We start from the raw sequence: 8,222 nt of genomic DNA, 5'->3' as shown, positions 1-8,222 counted from the left end.
TCTTGCTCTGATAAACCTTCAAAATTTCCTTTTCTTTTCAAAGTTTTCCAGAATTTCTCAGCTACATGAATATACTCTGTACATAAAGAATTCTCAAATTTTCTTGCAAAATAACTGAGAGTTTTCTCCTTCTGCTAGTGTAGATAACTCCAAATCTTACAATCCGAATTAACCATGGTTTCTGTGATCATGACTCATATACTCTGTACATAAGGAATTCTCAAATGCTAAGTATACCTGTAAGGGTAGTGTGCCTCAGCCTCGCATGTTATGTCAACTTTTTTTGGACAAGGTCTTTGTTTGGTACAGCCACCAAATATGTCTATATTTACCGTAAAACCTTTAATTGAACGTCATGGCGCTCTATTTTTTAACCCTTCTTCTGTAGTGGCGGTCAATTGGAGGCGGCATTTAGATGAAAGCTGTTTTTCATTATTGTATTGGTGTATTTTTCAAATAGCTTGTTCGAACATTGGGAAAATAAATTTAGCCCTTTTTTTGTGAAGGAAATATCACCTTTATTTTGCCCTCTTTTTTCTGTTAGAGCTATGCTAAACCATTATGGATGCAATAAAACTGCTTACTCACCTCAAATTTTTTAAAGAAATCTAAATAAAAGATGCATAGAAAAGCCAAGAGACGTCTCAGCTAGTTGTTATTTATTGTTTACAACTAATCTGCGATGATTTTATAGCCTTTTACTTGCTTTGCATATTTTTAGAGCTTTTAATTTTTTATTTCTTTCTAAACTTGAAGGCATATTTTTGTTTTATATGTATATTTAATAATGTTGAATAAAATATCATTGCACTCATTGATGCTTTTGCTACGGTTTGCAGCAAAAATTAGCTTTAGCAATAAAAAGGAATTATGAGGGCCGATCCTTTGTAAGCTGCGTTAAAGGTTGACTTGCAACAAAATTCACATTACAGTTATTTGGTATCAAAAGATTCATCATGTCTTACTCTGCTGTGTTGTAGGTGCAAAATATGTGGAAATGTGATTACAAGCTCTTAAAAGCTCACAAACGAAAACCGCCATAGACTGGAATCTCTTTATTTCTTTGACGTAGTCATGAAATTTGGTTATTGTCTTGTCATGTGATGATCTCACGCGAATTGAAAGGGCAAAAAAAAACTCAATTTAAAACTTATTGTAGCACTAGTTTATGACAAACACTTCGGGTTTTCCCGGAGACCCCCGTATCAAATATAGATGCTCGCTACTCTACAGTTTTGTTTCGGTTTGGTCTAATCGGCAAGTCATAATCTGATCATGTAACCCAATACTTCGCAAATAATTTCTGCAGCACTTTTCGATTATCACAGGTAACCAACAGGCTCGTCATGATTATCAGACAATGATATGTACTCCTTCAAGCTAAGGCTAAAAAGTTAAATGAATTTTTACGGTAATTTATAAGATATCATTGCTAAAAGTGACAGCATTGCAATGACGATAAAACAGACGCGTAAGAACAATAGACATGGTTTTATTGAATGCGTGAAGTATATTTGTGAAATATTTCGACGAATAAGGTTGCATGAAAGTGTAAACAGAAACCATCTAACACAGCTACATCACATTTGAGCCGTTTTGGAAAGAAAATCCAAACTACGGCGGTCTCGTGTGGCTGCGATTAACTGTTCGTTTTTGAGTTTTTAAGAGCTTGTAATCACATTTCAACATATTTTGCACCTACAACACAACAAAGTAAGACATGGTGAATCTTTTGATATTAATTAACTGTAATGTGAATTTTGTTGCAAGTCAACCTTTAAGATAACCGCAATGATGCTATTGAATAATATGCTATAAATCTGGAAATTTATAAGTTATATAATGATAATCAATCAAATGCTACAAATACATGCTAGTAGGAAATAGCATAATAAACCGGATTGATCATTTTAAATTCCTAGGTGTTTGGCTTGGTAATAATCTGAATTGGTCTACCCATATATCTAACATACTAAAGGACCTTCGTCCAGCAGTTGGGCTTTTCTATAGGTTATCAAAATACTTCCCACGAGAAATAATGATTACATTATATAACTCGTTAGTGAATTCTAAACTTATTTACTGCCTCTAATCTTGGGGCAGTTCACCGACATATTTTTAAATAAAATTAAAATCTTTTAGAAAAAGCTAGTGCGAGTTATATGTCATAAACCCTTTGACTATCCATCAAAAGAATTGTTTACTCAAACTAATCTTTTACCAATAGATAAGTTATATATGTTAAAGCTGCTGCTAAGGGGTCATATTGTATTTCATTCATCTGGGAATGGGCGACCACCACATTCTTATAGCACTCATCACTCTCTTCTAAATCTTCATATTCCCTTATTTACATCTAGTGCTAGGCAAAAAACTATTCAATATCAAACAACCTTTTATTGGAATAACCTACCTGACAGATTAAAGAAAATTGTAAACAAATTTGACTTTGAAAAAACAAGTAAAATGCTATCTATCTCCTGTCTCTCTGACTAGGGTGGGCTGAGACTCGCCTTTGTTCTGCTGCTGTTGGCTGTTTTTTGGGGCTTGCGCGACATTAGCTGGGCTACAGTGCACCTATAGCTCCATCATCATTATCTCGTGCTCAGGTTGAGGGAATTTTGCTACAGTTTTACATTTTCTCATTAATTTGTATTTAACCTGATATATTTACTAATATGCAGTTTATTTTTCTATATTGTTTCTGCTGATGAAAACACACGCGCGTACGCACACACACATTCATGAACAAGTGACATAAACAAACCATAATTATATTACATGCAGGAACAAAATTTGATATTTTTAAAACAAAAATTTTTCTAATCACTGCTTTTGATGGAACGAACATCTTGTGGTTGTTCAGTACCTTCCACAATTCTTCTGACCTAAAAATTGTTTTCTGCGCTGCTGAGCTAATCAGTATTAGCGCCCAAACAATGTTTTGGCAGAGCAAACCTTTTACGCGTTGTATTTAGCACAACTGCAACATATCAAAATTTTGCTCGCTAAACGTTACCTTTGTAGTATCATAAGTTCAAACCTTTTTATATACATGCACTTGGAATTATCAAAACAGCGTTAAACAAGAAACTAGTAATTGTCTTAGGCAGTTATTAATTATTTCTTTGGTGCCACTTTCAAAGTTTTAACAAAAATAAAACGAAAAGTTTTGGAATCGGACACCTGGACAATTAATTGTTATAGATTTCAACGATTTATTCATAATACGGTTTTGTGAAAACTTTTCTGCTGAACAATTGGTATTATGGACTCGTAAAGATAAAATAATGTCAACCTGGTGGTCAAATGAAGATGGCGTTCAATTAGAGAGTGGCGCTCTATTTTTCAACCCTTTTCTCAGGGTGGCGGTCAATTGGAGGTTTTGCAGTATGTACTTTTTTTTTTAGCTGCATCATAACGGATAGTCTGTCATACTGTTTAGTATCACAGTGAGAGACGTATGAATATGCCCCCTTAGTTTTAATCTTCGAATAGTTGATAGTTGATTGTTACTTAATAGGTGTACACTTTTTCTTTGTGCGTCTGTAAAATACCCGTGCAGTAAGTCATGCTTCTATTAAAACTGTTGACAACTCTGGTGAATCTATGCCAAGGGTAACCTGGTGACTCTATGTTTGCTGTGAACCACAGTTGGCATTGGCAAATGGCTTAATTTTTTTTCTGAAAAAGACATCTCTTGCTTTATTTAATATTGTATCTCATGCTTGACATTAAAATATTGTAGCTAGGTACAAATAACAAACTTTTCATTAACAAATTACAAAATTTGCTTCAAATCACTAAATAATGAAAAAAGGACTAGCTAGTAAAAGCGTGTAAAATCAACCCGACTTGAATAGCTGTAAGTTTAGGTTGTATGAACGTTTGTTAGGATAAACAGTGAAACAGATTTTAAAGACACATGCGCTACATGTGGAGATCATTTGTGATTATGTAAAAACATTTGATCAACATTTGATAGTTTTCAGCTGTTGTTGAGAATTTATTATTGTCAATAATACCAGTTTTAGCAGCGATTAGTAAGACTGCTTGAAAATAAAATCATACTACATCCAGGTTTACAGAACTTGAAAAAAATTCTCACAATTTGCTGTTTCTGTCATCCGAGTCATAATCGTTTGTACCTGTCATAATCATTGCTTTCGATGGAACGAACGTCTTGTGGTTGTTCAGTACCTTCCACAATTCTTCTGACCTAAAACCTTTTTCTGCACTGCTGAGCTAATCAGTATTAGCGTCCAAACAACCTTTTGGCAGAGCAAACCTTTTACGTGTTGTATTAAGCTCAACTGCAACCTATAAAAGTTTTGCTTGCTAAACGCAACCTTTTTACCATCATAAGTTTAAACCTTTTTATATACATGCACTTGGAATTATCAAAACAGCTCTAAACAAGAAGCTACTAAATGTCTTAGGCAGTTATTAATTATTTCTTTGGTGTTATTTCTTCGTGTAATCCATGGGTAATTGCTGTTGGATGTTATTCTTTATCATATAAAAAGTGATGCTCTAGTTAAAGTTCTATGCTGTTTTTTATTCATAGGCTTTTCCTTATAAAGGTCAGACAACTCTGAATTCTACTGACGTCTTATATATTCACATCAGCTGCAGTGGTTGGACAACTCCCATGCCTGATATGTCCAGTAGCATTGCAATTATTCTAGATTTTCATGTTTACTTATTAATGTATAGAAGCGTTTGCTGGGCCGTTTTGTAGCAGCTGTTGTATTTTATGATCCTACAATTTGCTGTTTCTGTCATTATATTTCGTTTCTTGACATTTCTTCAAACAGACCTCGGCTTCCTTCAAGTCATGAGTTTCAAAATGATTGAATAATTATCAATACTTAATCTTATAGAGTTTCTTATCAAGCTTGAATATTCTTGTAGCTGTGTACAGACTTGAAACAAATTATTTCATTCATCAAACAAAGACGGGCATGAATTATAAAATAACCTCAATGAATCATAGTTTTTAGAACTCAACATGTGTAGACTCATTTGCATTTTACTGTACTAAAATTGCAACAATAACACAATTTTACCAATTTTTGCTGCGAAAACGTAAGTAAAGCTTTAGATCAGCACCAGGTAAAAAATGTAGTAGGTAATTGACAACAATCACAATTACTATTATTACATTGAAAAATTGATATTTATTTTGCCATAAAATCAAGTACTACAACAACTCTGCCAAATTTAGGCATTAATTCTGAAGTAGATTTTGGTTAGCAAGTTGAGGAAGGTTGTCAGATCCCTGACCCTCTGTTTGCAGGGATTGCAACTTCACACTTACTACGGCATTTTGACAAAAAATACCACTTCCTCCAGTTCTTGACAAGCAGAAATATAAAAAATTACAAGCCTATTGTTGCTTATTGAAGATGATGGTTGCTGGTGTTCTGTGTTGCTGTTGCAATTTAGAAGATTGCTAACCTAGTCACTTATCGATGATGATGATGTTTGCTCACCATCAAGAGGATTATCCAAATTTATAGATAAAAACCATATGTTGGCAGGCTGATAGTTTGCATGACAAAACTTTTTTTGGTCTCCTCTGTCTCCGTACATAATAGCTATGATCTACTATATAAACGGCAAAAAATCTGACTGTATTTTTGTGTACGCGTGTGCGGGTCAGACTTCTCAATCTGGTGCTATGCAAATGAGGGAGAAATTAGCCTCTAAAGCCTCGCGCTAGCGGAAAAGTTTTTAAATGGGAACCTAAGCAGGTTAACGTTGTATTTCAGCTCTAAAATTATGTATTACGAATTACAAAAATATAAAAATAAATCACGAGCAACTTTTACGAACTTAATGTTCTACACTTCAGTTCTGCAAAAAACATTGTATCATATGCATGGTGATGAACATAACGTAATCACAAAACTCTCAAAAGTTTACTGTAAATGAATTTGATAATTAGACAGGGATACTATATCATCTCTACATTTGAGTCTGCACTGATTTGAGATGAGGTAGCTGCTGCTCCTTGATGTTTCAAGTGGTAGGTTTTGGCTGACTTTTAAGACTTTTGGGTAGGTCAGCTTTCAACTCTGTTTCAAAGCAGCATGTAGTAAAGTTTATTTTGGTGGCTATCAGAACATTCACTGTTTCAGAACATAGGTCAGCTTTAGCCTCGGTATGTATTTTTTAAGCATAGAAAAAACGCGCTCTGTTGCTGCATTACTGTGAGGGATGCAGAGGATGGCCCTCATTAAAGTTGTCAGTAAGAGGTAACGCTCAAATGCCATAGCATCCCAAAACTTTGCTGGTGTTGGTTGCGATGTCGGAATATCATCTAGCTGCAGGTTGGCCCATTCCTGGTGAATACGGTCTAGAACAGCGGGCTGCTCAAATATGCCAAGTTCTTTTGCTAGCCATCTGATGTCATCGGGCTTAAAGGACATCCTTTTGTTAACATCACTAGCTGAAACCTTTTTTTAGGACTTTGCGGCCAAAGGAAATAACTCCAACATTTTAGATATGGCAGCCATTGGGACATTTTTGACTGAGCTGAAAGTAAAAAGTAAACTATACAGTAATCAGTTATTTATGGCAATTTGACTGTGAAAAGTATGGCAAGATGTTTCTTTATTTGGACTTTTAGTTTTGAGACTTATAGCTGGCAAATAGGAATAGCAACAAAATGAGAAAACGAATTTTGGAGCACCTGACCAAGTGACTGTCAATAAACCATACTTCACATTTTGTTTAACTTACTAACCTGAAGAATTGTTGAATTTGGACTTGTTTCTGCGGGTCTGTATATGAAACCTCTGTAACGGCAGCGTGTTTCTTTATCTCAGGAACACTGATGAGAGAACTCATGCATTGTTTGATTAGCATCTCCATAGAAGAATCAAGATGCACAATTAGTAAATCTTCACCTTGTAACCAATTATTGTCATGCAATTTAACTATTGCAACACAACATTTTTGCCTAAATAGTTGACACAGCAAAGTATTCTTATTTACGAGACAGAATGAGATGTGTATAGCACACTAAAAAAGAATAACTTTTTTCTGTATTTGTTTTATTGAAAGTTTTTCACAATAAGGCACAGTTACTCAGAATTCATAAAGTGTCGATTAGTATTATAAGTTTAGATTTATTTACTGTAGCAAAAAAGAGGTTAACGTTAAGATGAAATCATTCATATCAGGGACAAATGGCCTTCTCTGCAATAAACAATAGCAAAAGAGAGGTTAACGTTAAGATGAAATCGTTCATATCAGGGACAAATGGCCTTCTCTGCAATAAAATCCTTACACTGTGCTGAAAGTTGCAAGTTACAATGCATTTAGGTACTGCAATAATACAACAAAATATCTTACCTGAAATTTCATGTTGAAGGTATATGCATGTATAGGGTTACTTAAGTTTACTAGCTGTAATCAATTTGTTATTCTCATGAACAAACTAAAATATTAAAAACAAGCACACACCAAAAGTAATTGTAGCATGGACCAAACATTTGCTGGGTGTTTTTCTCTATTTACCACCGCTAAACAATGCTCAGTATTTTTACCAAAGTGTACATACAAGCCATTATTAAAACCAACAACTGCATTGCTTTAACTCCGTGTCCTCACTTAACTTTAAAACAAACATAACATCTCATCTAATTATTGAAATAGTTTGTGAGTTATTGAAATACCGCTAGCCGTAATGCATTTAATGAATTTACACCAGTAACTAGAACTTTGTGTTGAAGGTTCACCATTTTGTTAGCATTCAATATCAGCAAGGCAACAGAAGAATTTCTTGGTGCGAGCATCGATAAGTTTGACAAACTTGAGTTAAGAGCTTTTGACCAGATGAGTTCTCATATGTTGCAGCTATTCGAACATCAGAGCCATTGAGTGTAAGAGTTATGCCATGCTAGTAACGCAAAAATTTGATCGCGTGACCATATGGCAGCCATCTTAGTTCCACTTATTGTACTCAAAGTGATATATTTATTATATCACTTTGCTTGCACTGTTCTATTAAGATTTGAGTTGTTATTGTGAAAATTAAGGGCTGTTAGTTCACCCAGCCTCATCTGAACCTAAATTTTTTTGATGCTTAGAAGGCTAAGTCACTACCATATTTTAAAGGACTGTTAGTCCACCCAGCCTCATCTAAGCCTAATTTTTATGATTGAAAGGCTAAGTCATTACCATAGTTAAAACGCAGGGCTAAGTGGCAAATT

This window comes from Watersipora subatra, chromosome 8 (genome assembly GCF_963576615.1).
Source record: "Watersipora subatra chromosome 8, tzWatSuba1.1, whole genome shotgun sequence".
Taxonomy (NCBI): Eukaryota; Metazoa; Bryozoa; class Gymnolaemata; order Cheilostomatida; family Watersiporidae; genus Watersipora; species Watersipora subatra.
The sequence above is the reverse complement of the archived record's forward strand: the minus strand, read 5'-3'. Positions refer to the sequence as shown.